Here is a 19,202-nt window from a genome sequence, read left to right as displayed (position 1 = left end):
CTGGAGACAGTGGGATGTCTGTGTTACTTATTGGAGAGCCAGCGGGATGTCTGTGTTACTGATTGGAGAGCCAGTGGGATGGATGTGTTATTGGTTGGCAAGCCAGTGGTATGTCTGTGTTATTGATTGGAGAGCCAGTGGCATTTCAGTGTTACTGATTGGAGAGCCAGTAAGATGTCTGTGTTACCAACTAGAGAGACAGTGGAATATCTGTGTTACTGGATGGAGAGCCAGTGGGATGTCTGTGTCACTGAATGGAGAGGCAGTGTGATGTCTATGTTAATGTTTGGAGAGCCAGTGGAATGTCTGTGTTGTTGATTGGAGAGCCAGTGGGATGTCTATGTTATTGATTGGTGAGCCAGTTGGATGTCTGTGTTGTCGATTGTAGACACAGTTGGAGGTCTGTATTACTGATTGGAGAACAATGGGATGTCTGTGTTACTGACTGGAGAGCCAGAGCAATGTCTGTTTTACTGAATGGAGAGGAAGAGGGATGCATGTGTTATTCTTTGGAGAGCCAGTGGGATGTCTGTGTTACAGATTGGAGAGCCAGTGGGATGTCCGTATTGCTAATTGGTGAGCCAGTGTGATGTCCGTGTTACTGATTGGAGACACAGTGGGATGTCTGTGTTACTGAATGGAGAGCCAGGGGGATGTCAGTGTTGTTGATTGGAGACACAATGCGATGTCCGTGTTACTGTCTGGAGAGCTAGTGGGATGTCTGTGTTGCTGACTGGAGAGCCAGTGGGATGTCTGTGTTACTGACTGGAGAGCCAGTGGGATGTCTGTGTTACCGACTGGAGAGCCAGTGGAATGTCTGTGTTACTGAATGGAGAGCCAGTGGGCTGTCTGTGTTATTGTTTGGAGAGCCAGTGGGATATCTGTGTTGTTGAATGGAGAGCCTTTTCGGTGTCTGTGTTACTGATTGGAGAGCCAGTTGGATGTCTGTTTTATTGACTGGAGAGCCAGTGTATTTTCTGTGTTGTTGATTGGAGATCCAGTGGTATGTTTGTGTTACTGACTGGAGAGCCAGTGGGGTGTCTGTGTTATTGATTGGAGAGCCAGTGGGATGTCTGTGTTGTTGATTGGAGGCACAGTGACATGTTTGTGTTACTGTCCGGAGAGCTAGTGGGATGTCTGTGCTAATGATTGGAGAGCTAGTGTGATGTCTGTGTTACAGATTGGAGAGCCAGTGGGATGTCTGTGTTTCCGACTGGGGAGGCAGTGGAATGTGTGTGTTACTGACTAGAGAGGCAGTGGGATGTCGGTGTTATTGTTTGGAAAGCCGGTGGGATATCTGTGTTAGTGATTGGAGAGCCAGTAGAATGTCTGTGCTATTGATTGGAGAGCCAGTGAGATGTCTGTTATTGATTGTAGTGCCAGTACGATGTCTGTGTTGCTGATTGGAGAGCCAGTGGGATGTCTGTGTTGTTGATGGGAGAGCCAGTGCGATGTCTGTGTTGTTGGTTGGAGACACAGTGGTATGTCTGTGTTACTGACGGGAGAGCCAGTGCAATGTCTGTGTTACTGATTGGAGTGGCAGTGGGATGTCTGTGTTGCTGTTTGGACAGTCAGTGGCATGTCTGCGTTACTGATTGGAGAGCTGGTGGGAAGTCAGTGTTACTGACTGGAGAGCCAGTGGGATGTCTGTGGTATTAATTGGACAGCCAGTGGTGTATCTGTGTTACTGACTGGAGAACCAGTGGGATGTCTGTGTTGTTGTCTGGAGAGCCAGTGGGATGTCTGTGTTGCTTATTGGAGAGCCAGTGGGTTGTCTGTGTTGTTGATTGCAATGCCAGTGGGATGTCTGCATTTTTGAATTGAGAGCCAGTGGAATGTCGGTGTTGTTGATTAGAGAGGCAGTGGGGTGTCTGTGTTGTTGATTGCAGACACAGTGGGATGTCTGTGTTACTTATTGGAGAGTCAGTGGGATGTCTGTGTTACTGATTGGAGAGCCAGTGGGATGTCTGTGTTACTGATTGGAGAGCCTGTGGGAGGTCTGTGTTGTTGATTGGAGAGCCAGTGGTATGTCTGTGTTACTGATTGGAGCACCAGTGGGATGTCTGTGTTACCGACGGGAGAGACAGTGGAATCTCTGTGTTACTGACTGGAGAATCAGTGGGATGTCTGTGTTGTTGATGGGAGAGCCAGTGGGGTGTCTGTGTTACTGACTGGGGAGCCAGTGGGATGTCTGTTTTCTTGATTGGAGAGCCAGTGGGGTTTCTGTGTTACTGATTGGAGAGCCAGTGGGATATGTGTTACTGAGTGGAGAGACAGTGGGATGTCTGTGTTACTGTCTGGAGAGCTAGTAGGATGTCTGTGTTAATGATTGGAGAGCCAGTGGGTTGTCTGTGTTACCGACTGGGGAGGCAGTGGAATGTATGTGTTACTGACTAGAGAGTCAGTGTGATGTCTGTGTTGTTGATTGGAGAGCCAGTGGGATGTCTGTGTTACAGCCTGGAGAGCCAGTGGGATGTCTGTGATGTTGATTGGAGACACAGTCGGATGTCTGTGTTACTGATTGGAGAGCCAGTGAGATGTCTGTGTTGTTGATTCGAGAGCCAGTGGGATGTCTATGTTATTAATAGGAGAGCCAGAGGGAGGTCTGTGTGAATTGAGATCCAGTGCGATGTCTGTGTTATCGACTGGAGAGATAGTGTGATGTCTGTGTTACTAATTGGAGAGGCAGTGGAATGTCAGTGTTACTGAATGGAGAGCCAGTGTGATGTCTGTGTTGTTGTTTGGAGAGCCAGTGGGATGTTTGTGTTACTGATTGGAGAGCCAGTGTGATGTCTGTGTTACTGATTGGAGAGCCAGTGGGATGTCTGTGTTACCGACTGGAGAGCCAGTGGGATGTCTGTTTTGTTGATTGGAGACACAGTGGGGTTTCTGTGTTACTGATTGGAGAGTCAGTGGGATGTCTGTGTTACTAATTGGAGAACCAGTGGGATAACTGTGTTATTGATTGTAGAGCCACCTGGATGTCTATGTTGTTGATTGGAGAGCCAGTGTGATGTCTGTGTTTCTGATTGGCGAGCCAGTGTAATGTCTGTGTTGTTGATTGAAGACCAGTGGGGTTTCTGTGTCACTGACCAGAGAGCCAGTGGGATGTCTGTGTTGTTGATGCGAGAGCCAGTGGAATGTCTGTTACTGATTGGAGAGCCAGTGGGATGTATGTGTTGTGGATTGGACAGCCAGTGGCATGTCTGCGTTACTGATCGGAAAGCTGGTGGGAAGTCAGTGTTACTGACTGGTGAGCCAGTGGGATGTCTGTGGTATTAATTGGGGAGCCAGTGGGATGACTGTGTTACTGACTGGAGAAATAGTGGGATGTTGGTGTTATTGTTTGGAGAGCCAGTGGGATGTCTGTGCTATTGATTTGAGAGCCAGAGAGATGTCTGTGTTACTGACTAGAGAGCCGGAAGGATGTGTGTATTACTGATTGGAGAGCCAGTGACATGTCTGTATTGTTGATTTTAGACATAGTGGGAAGTCTGTGTTACTGATTGGAGAGCCAGTGGGATGTCTGTATTGTTATTGGACACTCAGTGGCATGTCAGCGTTACTGACTGGAGTGCAGTCGGATGTCTGTGTAAATGATTGGAGAGCCAGTGGGATGTCTGTGTTACTGATTGGAGAGCAAGTGGGATGTCTGAGTTATTGATTGGTGAGCCAGTGGGAAGACTGTGTTCATGATTGGAGAGCCAGTGGGATGTCTGTGTTGTTGATTGGATTCACAGTGGGATGTCTGTGTTACTGACTGGAGAGCCAGTGGGATGTCTCTGTTGTTTTTTGGAGAGCCAGTGGGATGTCTGTGTTGTTGATGCGCCAGCTAGTGGGATGTCTATGTTAATGATTGGAGACCCAGTGAGAGGTCTGTGCTGTTGATTGGAGACACAGTGGGATGTCTGTGTTACTGATTGGAGAGCCAGTGGGATGTCTGTGTTACTGATTGGAGAGCCAGTGGTATGTCTGTGGTATTAATTGGGAGCCAGTGGGATGACAGTGTTACTGACTGGAGAAAAAGTGGGATGTCTGTGTTACTGTCTGGAGAGCTTGTAGGATGTCTGTGTAAATGATTGGAGAGCTAGTGGGATGTCTGTGTTGCTGATTGGAGAGCCAGTGGGTGTCTGTGTTACTGATTGGAGAGCCAGTGGGTGTCTGTGTTACTGATTGGAGAGCCAGTGGGATGTCTGTGTTACTGATTGGAGAGCCAGTGGTATATCTGTGTTATCGACTGGAGAGGCAGTGGAATGTCTGTGTTACTGACTAGAGAGCCAGTGGGATGTTGGTGTTGTTGAGTGGAGAGCCAGTGTGATGTCTGTGTTACTGATTGGAGAGCCAGTGAGATGTCTGTATTGTTGGTTGTAGACACAGGGGGATGTCTGTGTTGTTGATTGTAGAGCCAATGGGATGACTGCGTTACTGACTGATGAGCCAGTGGGATATCTGTGTTTGTGATCGGAGAGCCAGCAGGATGTCTGAGTTATTGATTGGGGGGCGAGTGGGAAGACTGTGTTCATGATTGGAGAGCCAGTGGGATGTCTGTATTGATGATTGGAGACACAGTAGGATGTCTGTGTTACTGGCTGGAGAGCCAGTGGGTTGTCGTGTTTTTTTTTTAGAGACACAGTGGGATGTCTGTGTTGTTGATTGGAGAGTCAGTGGGATGTCAACGTTATTAATTGGAGAGCCAGTGGGATGTCTGTGTTACTGACTGGAGAGCCAGTGGGCTGTCTGTGTTGTTGATTGGAGATACAGTGGGATGTCTGTGTTGCTGATTGGAGAGCCAGTGGGATGTATGTTTTGCTGATTGGACAATCAGTGGCATGTCTGTGTTACTGATCGGAAAGCTGGTGGAAAGTCAATGTTACTGACTGGAGAGCCAGTGGGATGTCTGTGGTATTAATTGGGGAGCCAGTGGGATGACTGTGTTACTGATTGGAGAGCCAGTGGCATGTCTGTGTTGTTGATTGTAGAGCCAATGGAATGTCTGTGTTATTGATTGGAGAGCCAGTGGGATGTCGGTGTTACTGACTAGAGAGTCAGTGGGCTGTCTGTGTTGTTGATTGGAGAGCCAGTGAGTTGTCTGTGTTACTGATTGGAGAGCCAGTGGGAGGTCTTTGATATTTATTGATTGTAGACTCAGTCCGACATCTGTATTATTGATTTGAAAGGCAGTGGAATGTCTATAGCTTTGTTTGTGTTTGATAATCTGCTCAGTGTATCCATGGTGATCAATTTGCAGCCAATATCATGGTCATATGCTTTTCTTTTACCATATGACACTATCGTCTCGGAGGGACACTTGTCCGTGATTTTTAGCCATTCGTTTGCAATGGTGTGTGATCAGTTTCCAGGATGAAATGCTGACTGAGCATGGAATGATTTATTATGTTTAACGCTTATTTCCAGCTAACTTAGATCAGGAGAATTTCCTGACAACTGAGTTCAAGCCAGACATTCCCACAAACGCTTAGTCAGAAGCCTTTAGAAATAATATAACCATCCCACATGGGAAAGATTTATCTCCAAATTTTACCTCCTACCAAATAGCCTACTTACTTTCTAATAAGGCTATCAATGTCCCAGATAATTTAAGGGTGTGGGCTTTCTCTCTACAGAAAACCTTCCCACACAAGAGGTGCAGGGACTAGGGTTTGTTTCCAAAGTAACAGAAAATCTTAAACAGCCTGATTTACTTATTTCACTAAGATATAGAAGGAGAATGAGACTATTCAGCAGATCAAATCTGCTCCACTATTGGGTAATGCCTGATCTGTTTCTCAACCCCCATTCTCTTGTCCTCTCCCCATAACCCCTGGTCTCCTTACCAATCAACATCCTAGCGATCTCTGTCTTAATCACACTCAATGCCTTGGTCTCCCTTGTCCTCTCGGTGAATGAGTCCCATAGTTTCATGATTAGATGTCAACAAGCAATACACTTTAAGTGGTTAAAGAAGAAATAAACTGCTGTGTCTAAAATGATCAAAAGATGAAATCTAACAGAAAACAGCCTGATATTATCAATAACTGCTCAAGAGCATCTAAAGACAGTTTTACCTTCAAGTCCCAAGTAAGTAAGATATCTTCTCCCAGTGGGAACAATATATTTTGAGAGGTATTGTGGTGGGTTTCTATTAGTTCTGAAATTTCAGTGAGAGGGCCTTATTTTTATGTTGTTCAGATTTCTAGTCAAAGAACAGAGGAAATTACAGCACAGGAACTGGCCCTTCAGCCCTCCAAGCCTGCACCGATCCAGATCTTCTATCTAAACCTGTCATCTCTTTTCTAAGGGTCTGTATCCCTCTCCTCCCTGCCTCTTCATGTATCTGTCTAGATACATCTTAATTGACACTATCATGCCCGCCCCTACCACCTCCACTGGCAATGCGTTAAAGGGCATCCACCACCCCTTGCGTAAAGAACTGTCCACACATAACTCCTTAAACTTTTCCCCTCTCACCTTGAACTCATAACCCCTATGTCCTTTACAAATGTAGACGTTAACCCTCTAACTATTATGCATTGCTGCATCATTTAACCCTATCCCTTATTCATTCTTCAGTGAAAATTCTTCTCTGAAGTTGTGAATTTTGACCGAGTTAAATTATTTGTAAGGCTCTCTAACACGTTTATGAAGACCTCCCGATTGTCTCTCCCTTATTCTGAATCTTCAAATGATAATTCGTCTCGGGGTAAAATGATAAAACAAAGAACTGTGGATGCTGCAGATCCATCCTTAAGGTATTGGACTCAAAGCCATCATTCTACCTCTCTCTCCACAGATTCTGTCAGGTTTCTTCAGCTTTTTCGATATGGGAAAATTGGGTGTTTCATTGTGTATACTGTGTATTGTGGTCTGTACAGAGCTGTGCACTGCCATCTAAGCAGTGTTGTGGACTGTGTTGTGGCATGAACAACAGATTCAACAGCACAGTGGATAGTGGATGTACATGTTTTTCAGGAAAATGAGGGCTACGGTTGCAGATGACACAAAGATAGGTAGAAGGACAGGTATAGTGTTGAGGAAGCTGGAAGGCTACAGTAGGATTTAGACAGACTAGGAGATGGGGCAAAGAAGTGGCAGATAGAATACAATGTGAGAAAGTGTGAAGTTATGCACTTTGGTAGGAAGAACAGAGGCAGAGACTGTTTTCAGAGTGGAGAAAAGCTTCAGAAATCTGAAGCACAAAGGAATCCTAGGTCAGGATTCTCTGAAAGTTAACATACAGGTTCATGGGCAGTAAGGAAGGTAAATGCAATGTCAGCACTAGAAAACAAAAACAGGGGTAAGACCATAAAACATAGGAGCAGAGATTAGACCATTCAGTCCATCAAGTCTGATATGCCATTCAATCAGGGCTCTTAGGTTTTTCAATCCCATTTTCCCACTTTCTCCCCATAACCTTTGATTCCCCTGGCAAACAAAAACCTATCTATCTCAGTCTTACATATACACAATGACCTACCTCCACAGCCTGCTGTGGCAGTGAATTCCATAGATTCACCACCCTCTGGCTGAGGAAGTTTCTCCCTATCTCCATTTGAAATGCTTTCCCTTTACTCTAAGGCTGTGCCCTCTGGTCCTAGTCTCTCCTACCAATGGAACCAACTTCCTAATGTCTACTCTGTCCAAGCCATTCAGTATTCTGTAAGTTTTAATCAGATTCTCCCTCATCTTTTTAAACTCCATTGAGTATAGTCCTAGAGTCTGCAAACATTCCTCTTCTGTAAACCTTTTCATTCCTGGGATCATTTAGGTGAACCTCCTCTGAACCCACTCCAGGGCCAATACATCCTTCCTGAGGTGTGGGGCCCAAAATTGCTCACAATACTCCAAATGTGGTCTGTGCAGACTCCGATAAAGCCTCAGAAATACATCCCTGCTTTTATATTCTCAAGGTGAATGACAACATTATATTTGCCTTCCTAATTGTCGACTCAACCTGCAAACTTACTTCAATAGAATCCTGGACTAGGACTCCCAACTCCCTCTGTACTCCAGACTTATTTCTCCCCATTTAGAAAATAGCCCATGCCTCTATTCTTCCTACCAAAGTGCATGACTTCAGTACAAGGGTCTGGACAAATCATGATGAAGGTTCCTGACGAAGGGCTTATGCCCGAAACGTCGATTCTCCTGCTCCTCGGATGCTGCCTGACCTGCTCTGCTTTCCCAGCAACACACTCTCGACTCTGGATAAATCATCTTTGGAACACTAGGAGCAGTTTTTGTCCCCGTGCCTAGGATAGGAAGTGCTGGCATTGGAGGGGTCCAGAGGAAGTTTACAAAAATGATCCCTGGAGATGAGGAGCTTGCCTTAAGAGGTGGGTTTGAGGACTCTGGGTCTATACTCAATGAAGTTTAGAAGGATATGGAGGAGTTCGATTGATAGTTGCGGGATACTGAGAGACCTGGATAGAGAGGATGCGGAGAAGATGTTTTCACTCGCAGAAGAGACTAGGACCTGAGGGCACAGCCTCGGAATGAAGGGACGATCCTTTAGAAGTGAGACAAGAAGGATTTCCTTCAGCCAGAGGATGTGAATCTGTGGAACTCATTCCTGCAGAAGGTGTGGAGGCAAAGTCATTCAGTGTATTTAGGACAGAGATAAATAGGTTCTAGATTAGTAAGGGGATCAAGGGTTACAGGGAGAAGGCAGGAGAATGGGGCTGAGAAACATATGAATATTGATCGGATGGTGGATGGGCCGAGTGGCCTAATGCTGCTCTTGTATATTGTGGTTTAATGGACAGTGGACATTGCTGCGTATTGTATTGCTGTGTCCTTCCGATAATTCTCTAAAGGGGATTGAGAAAGGTTCATGTAAAATATTTCTTAACACTATCAATTGGGGATAGAATACAGATCAAAATTTAAAAAAAAACAATTAATTTCTGACAAAAGCCAGATACGGCTTATTCCAAAGTCTGAAAAATGAACAGAATAATCTGGCAGGATGGGGGTAGAAGCAGAGAGCATGTTTCATGTTAATACTCCCTTATTGGGTCTGAAGAGAAAGGGTTCGTTCCAATAATGCCAGCCTAGATCAAGTTTCTAAATGGTCAAGGAAATGCTTTGGGAACAGTTACAATCCAGCTAGCTGCTGTGTCAGGGAAAGCAGTCCAGTAAGTTTTATCTGCATGGGCAGGTTCACCTTCCTCCATCATTCACATTCAGTTCATCCTGATTTGCTGGAGTGGATATGAGATGGAAAAAGGAATCCAGAATAATAGCATGTTGGAGATAGGACCAGAAGGGTGTTGTAAGGAAACATATCTTTCTCCAAACGGTATTGGAAATCTGAAACTGTCTCCCTCAAAGAGCTGGGAACATTTTAGGACTGGGTTCCATCCATTTTTGTGAGGGGAGGTTCTTGAGTATCAGGGAACAACAGTTAAAAATCACACAACACCAGGTTATAGTCCAACAGGTTTAATTGGAAGCACACTAGCTTTCGGAGCGACGCTCCTTCATCAGGTGACAATCACCTGATGAAGGAGCGTCGCTCCGAAAGCTAGTGTGCTTCCAATTAAATCTGTTGGACTATAACCTGGTGTTGTGTGATTTTTAACTGTGTACACCCCAGTCCAACACCGGCATCTCCAAATCAGGGAACAATGGAGTTAAAATGCAAATTAGCCATGATTTAATAAAATGGTTGCACAGACACCAGCGGCCAACCTTTGTTCTGAAGTTCTTATCATATCCTACGTGTTTGACATAATCAGAGGGGTCCAGGTACATAATTCTTCGAAGTTTGCATCTCACATAGACAGGACGGTTAAGAAGGTAGTTAGCACTCTTGCCTTCATTGCTCAGATCATTGAGTATAGGAGTTGGGAAGTCATAGCTGAAAATGTGTTGCTGGTTAAAGCACAGCAGGTTAGGCAGCATCCAAGGAACAGGAAATTCGACGTTTCGTGCCAGAGCCCTTCATCAGGAAGAGTTGGGAAGTCATGTTAAGTTTGTACAGGCCTCTTCTGGAGTACTGTGTCCAGTTCAGGTTGTCCTGTTATAGGAAGGATATTATTAAACTGGAGAGGGCTGAGAACAGATTTTCCAGGATGTGACCAGGAGTGGGGGGGTTTAGGTTATATGGGGAGGCTGGATAGGTTGGGACATTTTTCACTGGAGAATAGGAGGTTGAGGGGTGACCTTACAGAGGTTTATAAAATCATGAGGGGCATGGACAAGGTGAGTGGCAAGTGTCTTTTCCCTATAGGGTGGGGGAGTTCAAGACTAGGGGGCAATTCTTTAAGGTGAGAGGAGAAGTATTAAAAAAAAGTCATGAGGGGCAATTTTTTTACACAGTGAGTGGTTTGAGTGTGGAATGAACTCCCAGAGGATGGCAGGTACGGTTACAACATTTAAAAGACATTTGAGATACATACACGAATAAGAAATGTTTGGAGGGATATGGACCAAGCGCAGGTAGGTGGGACCAGTTTAGTTTGGGATTATGGTCAGCATGGACTGGATGGACCGAAGGGTCTGTTTCCGTGCTGTATGACTCTATGACTAAGCACTAAGGTTCCAATTTAACACAGGATGTCACCTACCTACCCTCTGAGAGTTGCATTTTATTGAGATCTCTACTTTCTCATCAATGTTAGGAGTGTCGGAGAATCCCCAAGGCTTCAGCCCCTCGGTTTGAAAATTAAAAATAAATCTTGACAGCAGAAATCTAATTGACTCTGCGGCACCAATTAGGCAGGGAGAAATGTTGTAGCCTTTCGCTAACTACGTTGTGAAGCAGAAGCCAATCAGATGAATCGTGCTCTCCGCGTGCAGAATGTCTGACAGAGCGAGGATCTGTTGAACTGGGCAGCCAAGCACGGTAAAACCCTCATATAAAACTGAGAATCTCCACAGATTGTGTTGACATGTAGGCTTTTTAGCGCTGAAACAATTAAGATGATCCGAAACGAATAAGCAAAGCCTGACTCAATTGCTGTGTGACTCCAGTATCCACATCAGCAGCCGTCCTCATTGATCAGTTTCCAGGTAATGGAGACCCTGCACAAAGGAGAGTCTACAGGTGATGGAAAACAGCCACAGCTTGTGAAAGGCTGGACATGTGGATTAATTTGCAAATACAGATGGCTCTGCAAATGACTGGCTCCAGCATTATACAGTGTGATGTTACAGTCCTCTCCTGATGCTCTGCTATTTGACCTCATGCCACCCAGGGGGGGAGGGGGTGTGGAGTCAAGGATAAATCAATTCTACATTGGCTGAAATGACCCATAGAAGCAATGGGCTCCTCTGCAGCCAACTTTACACTGGAGAAACCAGGGAGAATACCAGTCCCATGAGCAGGGGGACAACCGGTCACTCAACCACCAGCAGCAAGGACTCCTTGCAGTCATAGAGTCAGAGTCATAGAGATGTACAGCATGGAAACAGACCTTCAGTCCAACTCATCCATCCTGACCAGATATCCTAACCTAATCTAGTCCCATTTGCCAGCACTTGGCTCATATCCCTCTAAGCCCTTCCTATTCATACACCCATCCAGATGCTGTAATTGTACCAGCCTCCACCACTTCCTCTGGCAGCTCATTCCATACATGTACCACCCTCTGTGTGAAAAAGTTGCCCCTTTGGTTCACGTAAAGTCTTTCCCCTCTCACCTTAAAGCTATACCCTCTAGTCTAGACTCCCCACCTCAAAGTAAAGACATTGTCTATTCACCCTATCCATGCCCCTCATGACATTATAAACTTCTGAAAGGTCACCCCTCAGCCTCCGACACTCCAAGGAAAACAGCCCCAAGCCTGTTCAGCTTCACCCGATAGCTCAAACCCTCCAACCCAAAGGTAAAAATTCTGTCCAACATTTTGGAATACTACTTGTACAACCAACTCTAAACTATTTACAAGACATGCAACCACTTTTGCTTTTTCAAAGCAATGAGACGTATAGTTGGACCATTAATTTACTTCTCAATCTATCCATGAAACCACATGTTATAAACCACAAGGCTATTTCAGCCTGAAGTCAACTACAGACCATGTCTAAATTTCTCAAATGCTGACTACTTTTGATCTTATCACAGCTTGCTGAACCACATTATTTAATGACCACAGGCGGTTTAACCATGTTAGCTAGCAATTACGTCTTGGTCTTTTCCGGACCACTGTTCGCCATCAAACTTTACAATTTGGTCTTGACATCAAACGACAACTAATTTTGTAAAAAAGATAACTAAAAGGCGACTAAACCCATCAGGTTTTACATATTAATTGTCCACGTGAGGGGATCGTCAACAGGTACCCAACCCAACATCCAACAGCATTCCTATTCACTCTTCCCACTGAATTTCAGATCTTTCTCAGAGATTTTCTCCAGTCTCTGAACCATTCCCAGTTGTTCCTGTGGCAATGTTCTGGATTTATGTAGCTCATTCTCTGCAATAGTAGATTCCCATTAATTCTCCAGTAGAATGCCAGACTATTTCCCATTACGCTCCAGCATTTTTATTTGAAGGGAAGTTGCTGAGGAGAGATAATTTTTCAAATAAAGTCTCCGAACTCATTGATTCTTCTCAGGTCTGACTGTCACCAGGTTCAGTCTTGATACAAGTCTTATCTATTTTTAGTTATTGAGCTGTATATATCAACTATTACCTTCACTGAATCTCCTATTGACATCTTGGGAATTACCATTGAGCAGAAACTCAACTGGACTCACCATATAAACACAAGAGTAGGTTTTAGGCTAGGAATCTCGCAGTGAGTAACTTACCTCCTGACTGCCATTTGCAAGGCACAAGTCAGGTGTTGGGATATTCACCTGGATGGGTGCAAACCAAACAACACTCAAGAGGCTTGACACCATCCAGGACACAGCAGCTCGCTTGATAGACACCACATCTACTACCTTCAGTATTCACCCTCCACCACTGACACACTGTGCCATCTACAAGATTCAATGCAACTCACCAAACTTCCTTTGACTGTAGTTTCCAAACCCATGACTTCTACCAACTAGAAGGACAGGCACAGCATTGGATGGTGGTGCTTATTACCAGCATGTTTGCCACGCACTGACTTAGAAAAAATACCAACGTCCCTTCAATGCAATTGGATCAAAATCCTTCAACTTCTTTTCTGACAGTGTCATGGCTGTCCCTCCAACCCAAGGACTGCAGCGATTCAAGAAGGCACCTTCCCACTACCTTCTCAAAGGCAATTAGGGATGGGCCAGAAACGGCCAGCCACGCTGAATCCCTCTCAAAGGTTCACAGCTTCCATCATGTACAAAGGACAGAATTTATGAAGACAATGGACTTTTCACTCACTGGGCCATCTTTGTCAGGGCAGGACACAGTTTAGTGCCAATTGGAGGCGAACAAAACTCTTCACTGGTGGACTACAGTGGTTGTTCCTGGTGTAGGTAATGGACTAGGCCCAGGATCAGGGAGGGGAGCAGGTCCAGGATCGAGAAGGGATGCAGATCCAGAATGGGGAGGAGGCCAAACCCAGGATTAGGGAGGGAGGCAGGTCGAAGATAAGTGAGGGAGGCAAGCTCAGGATTGGTGAAGGAGGAAGGCCCAGACTCGGGGAAAGAGCTGGACCCAGATTCAGTGAGGCAGGCTCAGGATCGGGAAGGTAGCCAGGCCCAGGATCAGGGACAGACCAAGGCCCAGGATTGGTGAGGAAGCCAGGCCACAGTGAGTGCTGACAAGGTGGCAACTTTTGGGAAGTGGTTCAGTGGGTCAGCAGCAGGGGGAAGAGTCTGGCTTGCCTAGTCCCCACCTTCGGCCTGCACCCATTACTGGGCCTCCTTGACCAGATTTGGTGTGTTTGACCCTGACAGTGTTGGATTTTGTTTTGATCCTTGCAAATGGTGAGTCTCCGCACGTGAGGACCTCAGTTGGTGAGAATGCCCGGCCTCAGGCATGGTGGGGAAATGTGTAAGAAGACAGCTGTGTCTCACTCAGTTCAATACTGAGTTCGCCATGCCTAGGGACATTAAATCTCACCGACCACAAGCAGTTATCTCCAACACTGTTCAGTCACTCTGATGTCACACTTGCCATTTGAAAAAATCTCCAACTGGGTCTAGATCTATAATTCCCTTTGAAATATCTCACTCCGTACCACCTGCTAGCAATGGCGATTCTTGTGAGAACTCATCAAGAGGCTCTCTCTTGTATAATGTACCAAGTGTGCTGCAGCCCCCTGCCAAACCCCTCCCTAGTGAGACACTGTGCTGAGTTCAGAAATGATTTGATCATGAGAAAGAGACAACACAAGCAGTGTGAAGTGTGCAGGCAATGCAGCTGTGCATGTGGCTCCTTTGGGGGAAAGGACCAGCTCACAGAGCGCACTTACTATTCCTCAGAATAAGGAACTTAACATTCCTGCCTACCCACTCCTGCCACAATGCACCATTCCACCCTTTCTCCCAGTCTCTTTCCTGTCCTGTTGATGGGGGAGTCTCATTGCAAGAAGAGACTTTGGTCCTGCCCAGAAACAGACATAATAATTGCAGAATTTCTCTAGATAGAATTACCGGGTCACCAAGGAGCAAAAAAGATGTTAATTCAGTTGAAAACCTCAGGTGCCATTTGATTTTTCAATGCTGCCTTTTAATTGCGGTCTCAGTGAAATGAAATCAAAGCAATTGGCAGTTCAAGGGGACCGAAATGAAAGGAAATGAAGAGCTGTCCAAAACTGTTACCAGGTTAAATGGATGTTTCTCAACACCTACCGCTGTGGCTGTAGGGAGCAAACTGTCACTTAAACAGCAGAGCAGGGAAAGGGGAATGATCACAGACTCAGTGTCACAGCTGGGAACGGGGAATGCTCAGAAACCCAGTTTCAGAGTTTGGAAACGGGAATGATCCCAAACTCAGTTTCACAGATGGGAGAGGGGAATGATCATAAACTTAGTTTTACAGCTGGGTAATTGGAATGCTCACAAACTCATTTCTCCACTGGGAAATGCGAATGATCACACACTCAGTTTCACAGCTGGGATTGGGGAATACTCACAAACTTAGTTTCACAGTTTGGAAACGGGAATGATCCCAAACTCAGATTCACAGCTGCGAAAGGGGAGTGCTGGAAAACTCAGTTTCACAGATAGGAAAGGGGAATGATCATAGACTCAGTTTCACAGCTGGGAAAGGGGAATGATCATAAACTCATTTCTCCGCTGGGAAAAGGGAATGATCACACACTCAATTTCACAAGTGTGGAAGGGGAATGCTTACAAACTCACTTTCACTGTGGGAAAGGGGAATGATGGCAAATTCAGTGTCACAGCTCGGAAACGGGAATGATCACATACTCAGTTTCACAGCTGGGAAAGGGGAATGCTCACAAACTTATTTCTCCGCTGGGAAATGCGAATGATCACACACAGTTTCACCGCTCGGAAAGGGAATGATCCCAAATTCTGTTTCACATTTTTGAAACGGGAATGATCCCAAACACAGTTTCCCAGTTGGGCAAAGGGAATGCTCACAAACTCAGTTTCACAACTGGGAAATGGGAATGCTCACAAATTCATTTCTCCGCTGTGAAATGCGAATGATCACACACTCAGTTTCACCGCTCGGTATGGGAATGATCACAAACTCATTTCTCCGCTGGAAAAGGGGAATTATCACAAACTCACTTTTACAGCTGGGAATGGGGAATGCTCACGAACTCAGTTTTACAGCTGAGAAACGGGAATGCTGACAAACTCAGTCTCACAGCTGGGAATGTGGAATGACCACAAACTCATTTCTCAGCTGGAAAAGGGGAATTATCACAAACTCAATTTCACAATTTGGAAACGGGAATGATCACAAACTCAGTTTCACAGGTGGGAAAGGGGAATGACCATAAACTCATTTCTCCGCAGGGAAATGCGAATGATCACACACTCAATTTCACCACTCGGAAAGGGAGTGATCCCAAAGTTTGTTTCACAGCTGGGAATGGGGAATGATCACAATCTCAGTTTCAGAGCTGGGAAAGGGGAATACTCACAATCTTATTTCTCCGCTGGGAAATGCGAATGATCACACACTCAGTTTCCCGCTCGGAAAGGGAATGATCCCAAACTCTGTTTCACAGTTTTGAAATGGGAATCATCCCAAACTCAGTTTCACATCTGGGAAAGTGGAATGATCACAAACTCGTTTCTCCGCTGGGAAAAGGGAAATGATGGCAAATTCAGTTTCACAGCTGGGAAAGGGGAATGCTGACAAACTTAGTTTCACAGCTGGGAAAAAGGAGTGCTCACAAACGCAGTTTCACATATGGGATAGTGGAGTGCTCACCAACTTAGGCTCACAACTGGGATAGGGGAATGATCATAAACTCAGTTTCACAGCTCGGAACGGGAATGACCACAAACTCATTTCTCCGCTGGAAAAGGGGAAGGATCACAAACTCAGTTTTACAGCTTAGAAAGTGGAATGCTCACAAACACAGGTTTACATCTGAGAAAGGGAATGATCACAAACTCAGTTTCACAGCTGGGAAAGGGGAATGATCACAAACTCAGTTTCACAACTTGGAAAGAGGAATGAACCCAAACTCAGTTTTACAGCTGGTAACAGAGAATGCTCACAATCTCAGTTTTACAGCTGGGAAAGGGGAATGATAAAAAAAGACAGTTTCACAACTGGGAAAGGGGAATGATATCAAACTCAGTTCCACAGCTGGGAAAGGGGAATGATCACAAACTCAGATTCACAACTGGGAAAGGGGAATGATATCAAACTCAGTTCCACAGCTGGGAAAGGGGAATGATCACAAACTCAGATTCACAGCTGGGGAAGGGGAATGATCACAAACTCAGTTCCACAGCTGGGAAAGGGGAATGATCACAAACTCAGATTCACAGCTGGGGAAGGGGAATGATCGCAGACTTAGTGTCACAGCTGGGAAAGGGGAACTTTCACAATCTCAGTTTCACAGCTTGGATAGGGGAGTGCTCACAAACTCAGTTCACAGCTGGGAAAGTGGAATGATCACAAAATCAGTTTCACAACTCAGAAAGGGGAATGATCATAAACTCAGTTTCACAGCTGGGAAAAGGGAATGTTCAGAAACTCAGATTCACAGCTGGGAAAGGGGAATGATCACAATCTTAGTTTCACAGCTCAGAAACGAGAATGATTGTAATCTCAGTTTCTCAGCTGGGAGAGGGAAATGATAGAACATAGAACATAGAACATAGAACAATACAGCACAGAACAGGCCCTTCGGCCCACGATGTTGTGCCGAACATCTAGCCTAGATTATGCACCCATCCATGTACCTATCCAATTGCCGCTTAAAGGTCGCCAATGATTCTGACTCTACCACTCCCACGGGCAGCGCATTCCATGACCCCACCACTCTCTGGGTAAAGAACCCACCCCTGACATCTCCCCTATACCTTCCACCCCTCACCTTAAATTTATGTCCCCTTGTAACACTCTGTTGCACCCGGTGAAAAAGTTTCTGACTGTCTACTCTATCTATTCCTCTGATCATCTTATAAACCTCTATCAAGTCACCCCTCATCCTTTGCCGTTCCAAAGAGAAAAGGCCGAGAACTCTCAACCTGTCCTCCTACGACCTATTCTCCATTCCAGGCAACATCCTGGTAAATCTTCTCTGCACCCTCTCCAAAGCTTCCACATCTTTCCTAAAGTGAGGCGACCAGAACTGCACACAGTATTCCAAATGTGGCCTAACCAAAGTCCTGTACAGCTACAACATCACTTCACGACTCTTGAATTCAATCCGTCTGCTAATGAACGCTAATACACCATAGGCCTTCTTACAAGCTCTATCCACCTGAGTGGCAACTTTCAAAGATCTATGTACATAGACCCCAAGATCCCTCTGTTCCTCCACCTGACTAAGAACCCTACCGTTAACCCTGTATTCCACATTCTTATTTGTTCTTCCAAAATGGACAACCTCACACTTGGCAGGGTTGAACTCCATCTGCCACTCCTCAGCCCAGCTCTGCATCATATCTAAGTCCCTTTGTAGCCGACAACAGCCCTCCTCACTGTCCACAACTCCACCAATCTTCGTATCATCGGCAAATTTACTGACCCACCCTTCGACTCCCTCATCCAAGTCATTAATAAAAATTACAAACAGCAGAGGACCCAGAACTGATCCCTGCGGAACTCCACTTGTAACTGGGCTCCAGGCTGAATATTTACCATCTACCACCACTCTCTGACTTCGACCGGTTAGCCAGTTTTCTATCCAATTGGCCAAATTTCCCTCTATCCCATGCCTCCTGACTTTCCGCATAAGCCTACCATGGGGAACATTATCAAATGCCTTATTAAAATCCAGGTACACTACATCCACTGCTCTACCCTCATCCACATGCTTGGTCACCTCCTCAAAGAATTCAATAAGACTTGTAAGGCAAGACCTACCCTTCACAAATCCGTGCTGGCTGTCCCTAAACAAGCAGTGTCTTTCCAGATACTCATAAATCCTATCCCTCAGTACCCTTTCCATTACTTTGCCTACCACAGAAGTAAGACTAACTGGCCTGTAATTCCCGGGGTTATCACAAACTCAGTTTCACAGCTGGGAAAGGGGAATGACCACAAAATTAGTTTTACAGCTGGGAAATGGGAATGATCACAAACTCAGTTTCACCGCTGGGAAAGGGGAATGACCACAAAATTAGTTTTACAGCTGGGTAAGGGGAATGATCACAAACTCAGATTCACAGCTGGGAAATGGGAATGATCACAAACACAGTTTCACCGCTGGGAAAGGGGAATGACCACAAAATTATTTTTACAGCTGGGTAAGGGGAATGATCACAAACTCAGTTTCAGAGCTGGGAAAGCGCAATGATCACAAACTCTGGTTTACCGCTCGGAAACGGGAATGACCACAAACTCACTCTCACCGCTGGGGAAGGGGAATGATCGCAGACTTAGTGTCCCAGGTGGGAAAGGGGAACTTTCACAATCTCAGTTTCACAGCTTGGATAGGGGAGTGCTCACAAACTCAGTTCCACAGCTGGGAAACGGGAATGATCACAAACTCAGTTTCACAGCTGGGAACGGGGAAAGATCACAAACTCAGTTCCACAGCTGGGAAAGGGGAATGCTCACAAACTCAGATTCACAGCTGGGAATGGGGAATGATCACAAACTCAGTTTCACAACTGGGAAAGGGGAATGGTCATAAACTCAGTTTCAGAGCTGGATAAGG

Source organism: Hemiscyllium ocellatum, chromosome 18 (assembly GCF_020745735.1).
Source record: "Hemiscyllium ocellatum isolate sHemOce1 chromosome 18, sHemOce1.pat.X.cur, whole genome shotgun sequence".
Lineage (NCBI taxonomy): Eukaryota > Metazoa > Chordata > Chondrichthyes > Orectolobiformes > Hemiscylliidae > Hemiscyllium > Hemiscyllium ocellatum.
This window is presented reverse-complemented; position numbering follows the sequence as displayed.